The 15,969-nt window shown below is 41.9% G+C and overlaps 1 protein-coding gene across 8 annotated transcripts in view; it reads left to right on the plus strand.

Annotated features, from left to right (window-relative positions):
* NLGN1 (neuroligin 1) overlaps positions 1 to 15,969 on the plus strand; it is a 934,735-nt gene that overhangs the window by 326,660 nt on the left and 592,106 nt on the right. For 6 of the 8 annotated variants that reach the window (XM_063916274.1, XM_063916277.1, XM_063916278.1 and 3 more), the window contains exon 1: positions 7,409 to 7,864. The exons of 1 other annotated variant lie outside the window; for it this stretch is intronic. The gene's annotated coding sequence lies outside the window, so the exon portion shown is untranslated. Of the gene's footprint in view, positions 1 to 7,408; positions 7,865 to 15,969 lie in introns of those variants that run through there. One more of the 8 variants, XM_063916276.1, reaches the window with a different exon arrangement.

Raw genomic sequence — 15,969 nt, forward strand, 5'->3', positions numbered from 1 at the left:
AGCAAAAAAGGAAGCAACTGTGCAAAACCATGCTGCACTGCAGGAGGAGCAGATGCAACCTGCAGAAAATTTAGATTTGGGCAATTTATATTGTTTCTGTGCAAGGTAAATACTGGCTGCTTTTGCATGTAGCCCACATATGTTAGACAGCTTTATTTTCACACTGCAAGTTAGATTTGAGTTTAAACACAACCCACCCAAAGTCTCTCTGCACATGTTACACCTGCAATACAACATGGTTTTGCCCAATTACTTGCTTTTTTGCTTTACGTACAAACATGAATCAGGCCCAAAGTCACTATGGAAATCGTGACTATTGATATAACATAGCCAACCCTGCAGAGGTGTCATATCATACAGTAAGTAGAGATTCTCAAAGTTCTTTCAAAATGCTTTTGGAACAGTTTGTCCAACCGGTTCTAATCTTTCATATTTGAAATAAATTCTCAAACTATAAATAATTTTTTTAAATAATCTGTGTACTTTGTACATTTTATAGATTTTGCAGCCTTTTTCATGCAAATTAAAATTTAGAATTAGAACTCAAATACAGTGTTCTCTCTGTGAATTCAAGTAATGTAATAGTAGTATAAAAAGTAGCTTACAGTATTTATAGTTTATTGTAACATTTCTTAACAGATACCTTTGATTTTAAGGTAAAACCTTTGAGGATTACAACGGTTCTACGTAAATAATCTAGAAATAAATAGATTTCTTAACCCTTTGGAATACAGTTCTCTGCAATATGCTGTCGTGATTTTTTGGCTGCGCACATCTTGGAGAATTACAGTAGCACAACATTTCTAGTGTTATTACATAACTCTATGGTGTGAGAGGGGAAACTCCCGATGTTGGTGGCTAACAGATGCCGGCATTCCAACCGCCCCAGTAGTTTTCCAATAGGATTGCCTAGAAATGAATTTCTCCCACCATGTCTTGTATACTGAAAGTATATTTCACACAAATATTCCTGCACACACAGGTGTTGGTATGTTTAAATGTAATACCATATCTTAATGAACTGACGTTAGCATTTAAAAAATACACACCATTACACGCCAATAAATTGAAATTAATTGTGATACTTTCTAGATTAGATCAATTTATTGAGTGCACCATAATAAGTCTGCACAATTGAATTACAGCTGGCTTCAATAGTTCAAACTTCCCCAGTCAAAAGATATAAGACACGGGACAGACTTTACTATTTACTCACTAGACCTTGACTAGTTGAGAACTGGTAGTTAATGAAAGAAAGAATAAAATAAAAGCATTGCTCCAACAATGCAGGCCCCACACATACCAGCAGCCTATTCTTTCATCAGTGAAATCAGTCATCAGACTTCTAAAAATAGAAAGTAAGGGTATTGCACTCGCTAAACTCTTTAGTCTTGCAGCTTCTTTTTATCTTAGAGGAGTACCGTGGCATATTCAGCAATAATTGTCCAGGCCAGTTGTGTCTTATAAAGCAACTCTAAACCTTGTTTGCATATTTATAGCAATGGATTCCAGACAAATTAATAAAATTATGTGTCTTGATCATCAATGATTCTTTACTGTGTACTGTATGTCACATATTGTCCACTATTTTAAATACATTAATATGGTATCCCCAGACAAAATAGAAAGAGCGCTAAATAAATACAATTATTAATATTATTAGTATTAAAATTGTCTGATATAACGTGATTTGTACATTTAAGCAACAGTGGGCCTGGCCACTTTGATGCGATTCATTGCGTATTACTGTCATCAAGATCCTGGACTGCCCACTTCTCTGGGGAAGTGGGTGGAATCTAGGAGCCTGATCTAATGTTCCGGTCACATATTTTTCTATGCTGTGCTTAATTTACAAACTAAGGCTAGGTACACATCAGAACTATGTGTATTCCAGCCAACGCGACGCCTGATGGAAGACTATATTGGGCAGCCGTACACACTGCACGAGCCATATATCCTTTCATACCGCATTTAACTGAATGCTGTCGTCAGCTGGGTCAGTCCATTTGATGTGCTGCACATCAGATGGGATGACCCCACTGATGACGCATGTAAACGTGTGATTGAGGGTACACATTAGAGACGATATGGACAATATATCTTTTCTATTAACTCAGGAACGATACATATATTGTTAGCTACTGTATGTTGCCCAATGTGTACCCCATCTTATTATTTATCAAGGTGACTTTTCATAAAATTATAGAGGATCTACAGTTTCTGTATCATTTCCTGTATCACCACTATATGCATTAAGAACAGAGTAAATCCGAACCATCTCTAGTACTAATAGCCTAATGCAGGAGATTTCACAGAAATCTCTTACACAAAGCTAACTATTGATGCAGATCGTAGTCCCCATTATTATCAATGGGGAATGTGGTCTGACACCTATGTACCACTGGTTTATGTCATCCTGCTATGGTGTAAACCGCTTTATGCCTTTTTTCTGTATTCTCACAGGGGAGGGATCTTATGATCCCTCTCCCGCAGTCACTTCCCCAGAGGAGTCCATCACAAATGGGGTTGTAACTCACAGGGACAGCAGTCATTGCTGTCATAGCGGTAATATTTTCATTCAACCTGAAAAAGCATATAAATTGGCATATTGATTGTCTCCTAAGAATATTGTATATTTGCATATCTAGAGTTTGAAAACTGTTGCGATTTTTAACATGCTATTTGAGGCGTTATATATAGAGATGTGCGGTTCGGTTCTCCAGAAATCCATAACCCGCCAGAATTTTGTGGCTCTGAACTGAAACAAAATCGGGTCATGCATTCCTGAGGAGATCCAATCCAAGCCGAGTCCTGGACCATGGGGGTCCACATACATCTCTAGTTATATACATTTAAAAAATCTGTATACAGTTTCTCATATAAAAAAGTATTTCTAGCATTCGCAAAAATTGCAAATAGAGAAAGAGAAGTCACAATCTATAAAATAACAGTATTATATGCCTAATGCTGTTGTTATTGTAATCTCTCTATAACAGTACATTGTCAATATACTGTGACCAGATCACTGGAATAGTGGCGAAAGGTAGGTATATTTGCCCCAGGTTTCTTACTTATGTGTTTTAAAACACCAGGAATATTGTGTTGGTTCTGCTGAGAGCTTTTGGCTTTTGATAAGACCTGGATTAGGGTCCTGGGGTTGGATGTGAGAAGAGAGGGTGGGTTCTCCATCTATTTAGGCCCGGTTCTGGTCTTTGGGCTTTTAGCCTCACAGAAGGGCTTTAAGCTGTATGGGTGTGTTAAAAAAGGCTGTCAGCCACACTGGTTTTCCACAGCACGTTTTTCTCTCACAGTGCCTCTCACACTGCCTGGGGAAAGAGGATAGACTATGGAGTCTCTGTAAGAGAAAAACTTGTTGTGGAAAACCAGTGAGCTGTGCATGGTAAACTTAGGCTTGTATTATTATTATTTTTGTTTTGTTTTGTGAGTTAGGCTTATCCTGTGTTAAGTTAGTGCCAGCTGGCAAGGTAATTTATTTTGATGTTTATTTCTGTTTTGCTGCATAATAAAGGCAAGTTGAACCAAACCAACTTGTGTGATCTGCACATTAATTTATTTTCTGCATGTGAGAAATTGCGGCCAGCTGCAGTGTTTTTGCTATCAGCTGGCTGCAAGAATTTTAGCAACGGTCATTTCTGAAGGATTTAATACAGCTCTTTTTTGTAGGTTCAGGGCAGGTGCAAAGTCAATGAAGATAGCAATTTTAAGATAAAAATATTGGGACTTTGAGGGTTATTAACACTCAGTAGCAGTTTTGCTAAAAACACAAAACTGTTACTGATAAAATTGCATCCTAGGAGCTGCCCAGCACAGGGCAAGGCCGTCCAGCATATTTAGTGCTGCCCTGCATTGCAATTGCATTGCAGGAATCATGAAATGGAGGTAGATCCTCTGAAAATGCAGCCAGGTTGCGTGTTCAGGAGGTCCGGCGCCATGTGTCATGTTGCAGGAAAAGTAGGCGACATCATTCAGCTGCCTCGACAATGGACATTACAGGCCTGTATTTCCTACACCACTACTCACTAATGCCGTGTCACCACCCCCGAATGCCCACTGCCTGTCAATCACTGCGACTGCATCCTTCCGGGATGCGATTGCATAGTAAAAGCACATGCAATGCAAATGCTGTTTACGCGCACATGAATGAAATCAGAAAATAAAAACTGAGCATCAATAACCCCCTTTGTTCATTACCGCTGGTACACCCGCCTAATGATTAATTAGGCAATTAGAAGTTTTGCTTAGCTTAAGTTGGGCAATAATTACATGTCATTATTGGTATGAAATTTTGCAAAGTGTTTAAAAGATGTGGGACAGGTATATGAAGCAGGGGTGTAGGTACTGTAAGGCGGATACAACTGAAGAAGGTTCTTCCGGGCAGTAGCGGCAGTGGAGATCACCGCCCTGATCAGAAGAATGTTCGGTCGGACCCCATAGACCACACTGCTGTCAGTGTGTGGCACCGAAAAATCACTCAACTCGTGCTGTGGTGATCCTGGCATGACTTTTCAATGAGAGTAAATGTCCAGTAAGGCGTCAGATATATCCACATGGGTCCCAGTACCTGAAGGACCTGCCCTCTAGCCTAGTGAAGCAAGGCCAAACACAGCTACAGTAAATCAAAGGTGGACACAGGCATATACCACGGTACCCCTATCTCAGAGGGCCCTCTGCCACCAATAAGGTCAACAGAGTGACTTGTACTGTAGCCTCTGTGCTCGCAGTGAGCCATGGTTGCTGCCCAGCAGTAATGCTCTCTTTCAACTGGTAGCTATTGTTGAGCAGATCTGCAGTTGACCAATCACACAGGGATGTGTGGGGACCCAGAGCAGAGCTGCCTGTACATTTTTCTGCTGAGGGTAAAATACATGCCTTGGTCGCACTTGGGAATCAAAGAAGCAGGAATGCTAGTCTCATAGCTACAGCTGTTATGCTATATACTGCAGATAGTGGATAGTTGTCAGAGAGAAATTAGCAAGTGAGGCTTGATTAGTTTATCTGTAGAATAATAACTAATATACACACCTTAGATAGCCGTACCTCCCAATGTCCTGATTATGGCGGAAGAGGTTGGGAGCAGGGCCGTCTTTTCATATGGGCTCAATGGGCTCTTGCCCAAGGGCCCTAGGAGTAAAAGGGCCATAGGCTGATAGCTGAGGGTCCCCTCTTTCCAGGGGTACCAGATTTTTGAAAATCAGCACTGGGGAACCGGAGATATCTGACTTGAAAGCAGTGGTCCCCATCTCAGCCTTTTAATTGCTCTTCCCAGCCAGATATCTCAGGTTCTTAGAGTTTTTTTGAGGGTATACTCAAAAACTGGGACTCTCCCCTTTTGGTGGACACTGACAGCTTGTCTCTACTATGCACAGAACCAGAGATATCACCATTCAAGGAGTTGGCCCCTGCTCCAGCTCCACACGCCTAATATGCAGTTTTATATTTTTGTTGGTGAATTGCTCTAACTCAGGCATGTCCAAACTGCGGCCCTCCAGCTGTTGAGAAACTACACATCCCAGCAGGCCCTGACACAGCTTTAGCATTCTCTGACAGCAAAACTGTGTCAGGGCATGCTGGGATATGTAGTTTCACAACAGCTGGAGGGCCGCAGTTTGGACATGCATGCTCTAACTTCTGAACTCTGATCCCTAAGTCCCCAGTACCTCCTGAAAGGTGGGACTCTATAGATTTTTATCCCATTCAAAGCTAAGAAATCTATTTTCAGGAACTTGAGAGATCTGCAGTCAAGCAAGCTGCCCTCCCATCGGAAAATTATGAACATTAAGCCCACTCCTACGTATTAAACACCCCCTACCACCCTGGAAGTCATGTACCAGGGCTTCTTCATTCAACCCAATGATCCCTTCTACGGTTTAGCCCCATCTGTGCAGTAAAGGAGTAATTAGCAGAAATTACTGCTCCAGGTCCTACATGCTGAGCAGAAGATAGAATACCCCCCACCACCCGCGGGACATCAAAGCTGCTGCTGATAGCACCGCCAACCCCTACCGCTGGAGGATGGGTAGGGGGCCCAGTGCATTGCTGTGCCCAGGGGCCTACACTGCTGTTAAGACGGCCCTGGTTGGGCGGTCCGGTTTCACACACTACTATGCTAGCAGAGCAGGCGGTGAATAGAAGCATGTGCGCAGTGTCTATTCTTAGGAGAGAGGGTCAAGGGGCAAAGAAGCAACTTGCAGACCAGTGTGACTTGGGAGGCATGACTCGCGGATACAGTGTTTCCCATGAAGCCACGCCCCATCATAAGACCGTGACACTTTATTTGAGCGAATGCAAAATTCCCAATTTCCACTCTCATAAAGTTGGGAGGTATGCTATAGCTCATTTATTGTAGCAATATCCGGGTGAGGAGAGGGGGGGGGGGGGTGTTGCTGTAATGTAGGCATGCTCCAGGCGCCATGCTACACCTCTGTATGGTGGTGTTGCATGGATGGGACTGATGTTTTTAACATTGCAGAAGAGAAATAAACGTTTTTTGTTTTTTTTTTTATAACTAATTTGTTAAAGTGGCTTATAATAGAAAAAAACAGCTTACATGCACCCCTAAAAAAAGCAAAGCATTTTTTTGCTAAAAGAACATTTCTATAACTTTTTTAACTGCTGTTACAAAAATATTCACATCACCAATTCAAAAGCTATTAAGAGCTTTAAATATTTTACACTGGGACAGTAATCGATATTACCAATATTAACCAATATTAACCAATATTGTATTGCCTTGTTTTTGGGGCAATTTCCCCATTTTTCTTTTTTAATTTTTTTTCGGGTTTTTACAGAACAAATTATCGAGCTACATTTTTTTCAATTGTATATCGGGAGAATCGGGAGCGTGCATCGCCACAGTATATCCATTGGATATCGGACGCGATAGGCTCATTAATTTTTGTTGCAAAAATCACACGGCCAATTGGATATGCTTCTAAACGCATGGCCCACGAGCCCACTAAAAGTGATTACTAATTAAATGAATGTCTAGGGATATTTGGAATAAAATATACTGTATACTGTATGTTTTTCTACTGGGTATTTAAGTTTACATTTTCCAATTCAATGTATGGTGAGATGGCCCTGCTATGCAATTTAGTTGATTTTTAGCTGGTAATACTGCATGACTATAAACATGGACGTTACTGTTACCTCTTTTTACCAAATATCAATTTTTCAATAGTGTTCTATATTGATGACCATTTATTGTAGTTGCCCAGATACTAAAAATAAAAAAAATGCCTCTATCCATGTGCTGCTTTGTGCAGTGAAGTTGTAGTTGTAGTAGCAGCAGCAGCAGCAGCAGCTGTAGTACCACTCATCACCACTGGGGGCGAGTGTGCATTAGTTTTAGAGCAAGCAGCGCATTAAAGTTCCTTCCAACCTGTATTAGAGGAAAACAGGGCTCTCCTCTCCTGCTCTCTGCATGCTAGAAAGCGGAGCCAACGGGATCCAGAAGATAAAGAAGAAAATCCCTGCTTCACTGAGCACTGCTGTGAAATCTCCTAACCAGGAGCCGGCGTTGATATCTCAGGTCAATATTCCGTCGAAAGAAAAGGATCGCTAGGATTATGACACTGACATAAGCCTGGCTACACACATACATATTGCATATGATTTCATCTGCTCGCCGTCTGGATTGTGTTTTATAAGGGAGTAGTTGCATAGAGCGGATATCATAGCATCGCCTTAGGAAGAATAAAGAGGCAGTGTGTGTGTGTGGGATGCTGCTGCTGCTGCTGTGGATCGTGCATGAGACAGAGCGGGGATTCTTCTTCCTGAGCACCCAGGAATGAAGCAGGAGGGACATTCACATTGCAGAGAGCGGATGCTGCAAAAAGACCTGGTAAGTACTTTGCTGCTGCTCACACAGGGGTTCTGCTGTGAGCGGTGCTGCTGGCTGGTGTCTGTGGGTGAGGGTGCTGCTGGTATGCTGCTTTCTGTGGGTGAGGGTGCTGCTGGTATGCTGCTTTCTGTGGGTGAGGGTGCTGCTGGTATGCTGCTTTCTGTGGGTGAGGGTGCTGCTGGTGTTCTGCTTTCTGTGTGTGTGAGGGGTGATTCTGGTGTATGTGTGTGTGTGAGGGGTGCTTCTGGTGTCTGTGTGTGTGAGGGGTGCTGCTGGTGTCTGTGGGTGAGGGTGCTGCTGGTATGCTGCTTTCTGTGTGTGTGAGGGGTGATTCTGGTGTATGTGTGTGTGTGAGGGGTGCTTCTGGTGTCTGTGTGTGTGAGGGGTGCTGCTGGTGTCTGTGGGTGAGGGTGCTGCTGGTGCTTTCTGTGTGTGTGGGGGTGCTTCTGGTGTCAGTGTGTGTGTGTGTGAGAGGGGTGCTGCTGGTATCTGTGTGTGTGAGAGGATTGGGGCTGGTGCCTGTGTCTGTGAGAGGGGTGCTGCTGGTGTCTATGTGTGTGTGAGGGGTGCTGGTGGTGTCTGTGTTTATGAGGGGGGCGCTGCTGGTGCCTGTGTGTGTGTGTGTGTGTGTGTGTGTTTGAGGGGTGTTGGTGGTGTGTGTGTGTGTGTGTGTGTGTGTGTGTGTGTGTGTGTGTGTGTGAGTGGGGTGCCGGTGGTGTCTGTGTGTATGAGAGAGGTGCTGCTGGTGCCTGGGTGTGTGTGAGGGGTGCTGGTGGTGTCTGCGTGTGAGGGGTGCTGCTGGTATCTGTGTGTATGAGAGGGGTGCTGCTGGTGCCTGTGTCTGTGAGAGGGATGCTGCTGGTGTCTGTGTGTGTAAGGGGTGCTGGTGGTGTCTGTGTGTATGAGAGGGGTGTTCCTTCTTTGTGTGTGTGTGTGTGTGTGTGTGTGTGTGTGTGTGTGTGTGTGTGTGAGCAACAAAATATCCCCTTAACTTTGAAGAGCCTTTGGGGGGGAAATTGTTCTATGTCCTAGTCCTGGAACTGATGACTAAGGAAAGACATTCTGTTATTGCTCAGTTTCTCAGTATTTATACATAGTACAGAATGTATATGCAGCCTTCTCTTTTCTCAAGTCTATCTATCTATCTATCTATCTATCTATCTATCTATCTATCTATCTATCTATCTATCTATCTATCTATCTGTGAGAATGATGTTCAGAGAAAGACATTTCTATGTGTATGTTTCTATCCATGTGTGTGATACCTATGTATGGAATATGCTTAACTGTTCGAGAGACACAGTGCTCTGAATGCTTGCAGAGTAGGCAGTGAAACGGTTAACTGCAGCCAATTTTGCCATTGTAATGCTCCATTTAAAGTCCATTTATTTTGCTGTGATGAAATTATCATTTATTTATTTTAAATTCCTCTAAAAAAAATAAATTACATATACGCATGTAGGGATAGATGGTCTTTTGGCCCAGTTTTGCAGCCAAGTGTTGCTTAGCATTTATAATTAGCAACCATTTCATGCCGCCCCCCCCCCCCAAGGAAATAAATAAAATAACAGATATATATATATATATATATATGAATAAATAATAATAATCATGAAAAAAACAACACAGCAGTATACATGGACTATAGGGTTTTACATGTTTCCAGACTGATTTATTAACAATCTCTGCATGCTTTAATTTTGCATTGGTCCGACTCAAGCTGCAAAAAAACTGGGCTCTCCTTTTTGGTGAAGAGAGGGATCCTGATGATTAAACAGCAAATAACAATAAAAAGAGGTTAATCAGGTTTTTTTTTATATATATATATATATACAAAAAGATTTATTTAATTTTAAAGCTTAGCTTCCTGCCCTGTAAAGGTCTTATTTAGAAATGTTCTTTATTGTTTATCGTTGAGATTGGATTTTGGATGAAGAGTATGTAGAAAATCGTGCATGGGGAAGAAAATGTGTTTATCCTAAAACTAATTAGGAATCTTTGCTACTGATTTTGTGCTACATGGATGGAAATGAGCCAGTGTATGAAAGGAGCTATTTTTAGTGAAAATCCCCAGCCACAGATGTATTGAAAAGCAGCTCAGTTCTTTGTTTGGATGATATTTAGTCGTATGCAATAAAAAGCTTGTACGTAATAACCACAGACTATTATGTCAATCAAACGTGTATGCTAATTAAACACTTTCTCACTCATATTTGTGTTCTCAGTAGGATGATACCTTTGAAAACTGACCATTAGGAAACAATAGGTTATTATAGCCATCCTGGTGTCATGACTGTTATATTTGGTGTACATTTTTTCTTCCATTTAAAATATCATTTTATATATATATATATATATATATATATATAAAAATTCTAGAATATATAAATAGTTTTCTCACGTGATTAAACAAAAATTCATTTAGTGTATAATTTTGCTAATTTGGCATTTATACCTATTTAAAAACGTAATTAAATAGATTTTGCTCTCAAAATTTGAAACAGCATTGTTCCATAAAGTCTATCCATATAAACTGGGACATCATGTCTGTTCTAGACTGTGCTGTAAATACAACCGTTGGAAGATGTTTTGAAAGAGGTGAACTTTTCATTAATTTTTAAAAAGGTGGATGCCATTGTAATAAGTCCTTAAAATTCATTGGCATCTTCTCTCTGTGTCTGCAGAGGATGACTTAAATATAACATATTTCTAACAGCTGAACTCTGGCAACCTCCTGTCATCCAGATTACATTCTTAACTTACATTTTTAATGCCCTTTTATATGCTCATTATCTGGGTCTATGTCATGCAGAGCGTCTGACTAGTTAAAATGTTAATATTGCAAAACAATAAAAACCAAGGAAATAAATAAACAGAGCAGATACTGTATGTACTGTGTTGTATTTTCTATGTCTAGTAATGTATTTGGTGAGGTGAGGATCTAATATGTAAGAATGATCTCCCATGCAGCATCTTTGACTAAGACTACTAGATGATTAGAGATCCCGTATTGGTAATTGCATTTTGAAGTACACATTGCTCTATGGCAGGGATGATGGATGGTAGCTTTTATTTTATCACATGTACAGTGTCATGTTCATAAAACAATGGTGGGAAACCCTGTGAAGCAGTTTATTTGGTGGTTTATATTTCCATGGAACATTTTTGATTAGCTGGTATAGTGTATTTATGGACTTGTGTAAAGATATGAAGAACTACAGTATGTAGGAGAGAGCCTTGGTTTAGGCAGATCTGGACCTATCGGCAGAATAAGCTGCACCTGCATTTGAAAGTGCAGGTGTTTGGCCTTATTGCATAGGTTACATATGACCTGGCGTGGAAAAAAATCAAGACAGATAAAAATTATTTTTATCCTGATTTTATTTTGGCATAGGTGTTTGTTCATTTTGGCTCTATAGACAGAGCGATATAGAGCTTTTGTGGTCCAAACTGAGCAAGCTGATGGATCTTCTTGGCTGACAATGGGGAGAATTAGCTTCAGGCAGCTTCTCAGCAGAGGACAAAGGGGGTAATTCTGAGTTGATTGCAGCAGGATTTTTGTTAGCAGTTGGGCAAAACCATGTGCACTGCAGGGGAGGCAGATATAACATGTGCAGAGAGAGTTAGATTTGGGTGTGGTGTGTTCAATCTGCAATCTAAATTGCAGTGTAAAAATAAAGCAGCCAGTATTTACCCTACACAGAAACAAAATAACCCACCCAAATCTAACTCTCTCTGCACGTTATATCTGCCTCCCCTGCAGTGCACATGATTTTGCCCAACTGCTAACAAAATTCCTGCTGCGATCAACTTGGAATTACCCCCAATGTTCAAAAAATAGTGCGCTCATGGCCTTTGTGTGAGCATGAGCTTGCAAGCCTTTTCATGCTGGTTTCCCATTGGTTCTGCTAATGCAGGTTCACTTACTACTTCTCTACCAGCTCCACACATAATAGGTAGACTGAGAAGGGGTGCTAAGGTACAGAGGCTGGTCAGAGTCAAGCTCTGGTGAGTTTGGAGATGCCCTGTGTGGAGGAGCATAGGGTGTAGCTGTAAGATGGTTGCAGACCAGACCTAGGATGTAGGGAGGGATATTATTTCTTTATGAAGCAAATGACATTAGTGAATGGAGAGTTAAGGGCCCTACACACTGGCTGATAGAACTAAATGATATGAACGTTCTCGCTCATTAATGAATAAGAACTGGTTCATATCGTTCAGTGTGGAGGCAGCAACGCTGAACGACGCGCGGCCCCGCGCTCGTTCATCGCTGATGCCTCGTCGCTTGTGCATGCAGGCCAATATGGACGATCTCATCCATATTTGCATGCACTGCTATGGAGCTGGGTTCTTCACTCCCCCGTCACCCCCCCCTCCGCCGCCGGGTCGCCCGTCTGCCGTATCGGCGGTCGGGCAGCTTGGCGGCGGGTAGCCCAGTCTGTAGGGCCCATAACTGTAGATAAGCAGTAGTATGCATGTTAAGGATAAAGTATGGATATGAATTTTTAGTTACCTGGCAGCACTTATTTATAGTAGGTAATCTCAAACTTAAACATATGCTCACATGGATAAACCTCTCTTAGTTTACAGAACAGCTCCAAAATGGTTAGTTAGATGTTAGTTATATACTGCTTTCAGACATAGCCATTAGACCAGGGATATTGCTGAGGTTTGCGGCTCGCTCATGAGACCAGGACATTTATCATTTTCACAAATTAATGTTTTCCTGCAAATGTGTCTTTCTCTTCTTTCTTCTTACAGGGTACTTTCCCCCCACTGTGTGCTATTCCTGTAATGTGTACCTCCATTGGTTGCACACCCTGCCAGCAGTAACCTACACAGTGCGCCTCACATGGCTGCCTCGGATGGTTCCTCCATGGGCAGGGTGTGCTTCATTTGGATCTTTCCATGCAGGGTATAGCATACTCCTACACTCGTGTCAGTTTTCCCGTGAATGCATTTGGCCCTTGTATGGCTCATCTCCCACTGTGTAACCTTCGTAGTGCGCCCAACATGGCTGCCTTATCTGGTAAACTTGTGGATGGGATGAAAAATACATGGACCTGATGGTTTTTATTGGAACCCTACTCTGAACCTAAGGACTCTGCAATCTCCCCATTTTGTGTTCTCTAGGGGTGGACTATTCCACCCTGGGTAATCCTACGCAGAGCGCCTAAGATGGCTGCCGCACCTGGTACCTTGTGAGGGTGGAATACACAACCCCTGGAGGTTATTACCCAAAATGCTTACACCAACCCTGCATTATGCTTTCTATCTTATTGTCTGTGTGGTTTATCTTTTGATGTAATACTTAAATCTTCTGTATTATGTGCATTGTTTGAGTTCTAGTTGGCGCCGCGGATGGCTGCCTCGGTGCTGCTCTGCCAAGCAGCCTTTGTGTTTAGTCCTACGTGTATAATATGTCTAATATGTTGAGTCTATTGTACAGTTGCAATGTGCAGTATCAACTCATACGTGTAATGTGTGTAATGTATGCTATGTTCTTCCCCCTTCGTATGCTATGTATTCCCCCTTCATGTTGCTGCTTGGCGATGCATTGTACCACAAAGAATTCCTAGTGTACGTGAGTACACCTGGCCAATAAAGCTGATTATGATTCTGATTCTGACCTTGGTCTTGGCTAAGTCTGAACAGTCCTAACCGGGTAGGATGTCCTGGGTCTGGGACCCTGCTTGGTACCAGGGTTATTCTGAAAGGCATTATCCAGGTAACCATAACCCTAGTCATGGCTAAAAGGGGCTGATTGGTGGGCATAGTAGCGCTTGGTGATGAAATCATCTTCAAGTGTCCACTGTTAGGCGGAAGACCTGGGTCACTGGAAAACCCGGGTGCGGTGTGAACAGAAATGATCCGGGAATAACCCGGGTCCATCATCCAGGTTTAGTGTCTGTGGTCCGAACCTGCGATTTATGTGTCAAAGGGGTATTATAAAAAAAATTTCCCTTATGTAATAAGACTAAAATGTGGTCACAACTCTGAGAATTGTCATTTTCAGAGCTTTGACAATTTCCCATATGTACAAAGCAATGGAAAGCAAAACCTTTTAGATTTTGTATCCAGTAGGCAGCACCCTCTATAGACGGTGTTGCCTAATATAAGTCCATTGTCTTCTTTTTCCATTCTTCTCTTGGAGAGATCCAATTGGTTCCCTCACAGTGTCTCCCTTGGCACGCGCATCATTTGGCACATGCACAGAAGGACTCCCGGGTCATAAACCCAGAAGTCCTATCATCGCAAAGGACAGTTCTTTTTGAAAGAGAAGTCCTTTGTGATTTTAATCACAATTCAACATGCATAACTGCGGTATTAATGCCAGTATGCACACAATAATAGCATCCAAAATGAGATGTGTAGTACATCCTGCCCTTACTATGAATTGTATTTCTACAATGTAACATTAGCAATAACAAATAATGATCTTGCATTGAATCATTTATAAACAACATCACAGCAGAGGCTGTGCAGGTTATACAGACCTGTTCACACACTGGCCTAGAGGAAATAGCTGATATAAGACAGTGCTATACTTATACCCCTTTTCCACTAGCTCAAAAAACACGGGTAAATGCACGGGGGCGCGCATTTACCCGTGTTTTTTGCAAGTGGAAAAGGGTCCCCCCCGCAAAAACGGGTAGAGTTGTAGTGTAAACGGGAGCCGTGTCGATGCGACACGGCTCCCGTTTACACTGTATGGAAGGGTGGTGCTGGGAGATCATGTGATCTCCCAGCGCCGCCCCTTCCGCGTCACTAGCAGCGTCAACAACCCGGCAATATGCCGGGTTGGTGACTGCTGATGGGAAAGGGGCTGAGCACGGGTCGCAGCCGGGCAGCTCCCGTGTCAGGCTCCCGGCTGTGACCCGTGCTCGTAGGTGGAAAAGGGGTATTAATGTTACAAATAACCCTGGATTGTATCATTTAGAACTATGTATATGTTTGTTGTATAAAATTATTTTGCTCATAATGACTGATGGTTGTTAGTATAAATCCTTTCCGACAACCAAATTTTTTTGTCCGCTTTTAATTTTGTTGTAAAAGGTCTGTGTCATACAGTATCTGTGAGTTACCACATGTCATCTGTGCAAAATGCAAGCATGTTTATTTTTTTGTAGTATGTACAATTGTTCAGCCTGTTAATTCCCTAGGAACTGGTGAAGCTACTGTACTCTGACCACAAATGATCTCATTATCATGTTGATGTCCTTAGTTCCTATAGGATTTATAGGCTACATTCTCCCAAATACTGGTCCAGCCCAATTAAATGACTGATTCTACTATGTCTTGGTGACAGGAACTTTTTAATTTTCTGTGTGTAAGGTGCTTGCACGTTTGACCTTATCACTGAATAAACTTGTGTCAAGTATTTCATGCTGTGTATTTGCTGGATTTAGTGCACACTCTGATGTAAGTGTTGGGCTATTTGGCACACAGGGGCAGATTTATTAAGCTTGGTGAAGTAATAAAGTGGAAGGTGATAACGCACCAGCCAATCAGCTCCTAACTTCCATGTTACAGGCTGGGTTTGAATAATGACAGGTAGGAGCTGATTAGCTGGTGCTTTATCACCTTCCACTTTATCACTTGGCCAGTCTTAATAAATCTGCTCCACATGTCATTAAGGCTAATAATTTAGATAAGCATCAGGATCATCTGCTGTTTAATGACCACAAACCAGAAATAATCATATGTACCATGGAAAATCAGATAACATTTCTCCAGTCACAGTAATACAGTATATGGTATGATAGTAATTGTGAAAGCTTACATACATTTCAGATTGCTGTTACTACTATACTTCTTTCCCTGGTCTGTGGTGGGAGAATGTCTGCTGCAAGGGCACTGTACAGTGGTAGTATGCAACAACAGTAGCAGTGTTATGGCCACCTCTTAGAAGTGGAATATATTGTGTATAGCGGTATCTAAGCAGTTAAGATGTTTATAATAATTGATGTCTGTATGAGGCAGCATAAAGTTGTCATGTGATGTCACATATTGCTGTCTCTAACAAGTAAAGCTGAATATAATGATTTGTGCATTGGCTTTTCTATAATGGGTGCAATGTGTGCGATGCACACTGGCCCCTGGGT

This window comes from Pseudophryne corroboree, chromosome 4, assembly GCF_028390025.1.
Source record: "Pseudophryne corroboree isolate aPseCor3 chromosome 4, aPseCor3.hap2, whole genome shotgun sequence".
In the NCBI taxonomy this organism is placed as follows: Eukaryota; Metazoa; Chordata; class Amphibia; order Anura; family Myobatrachidae; genus Pseudophryne; species Pseudophryne corroboree.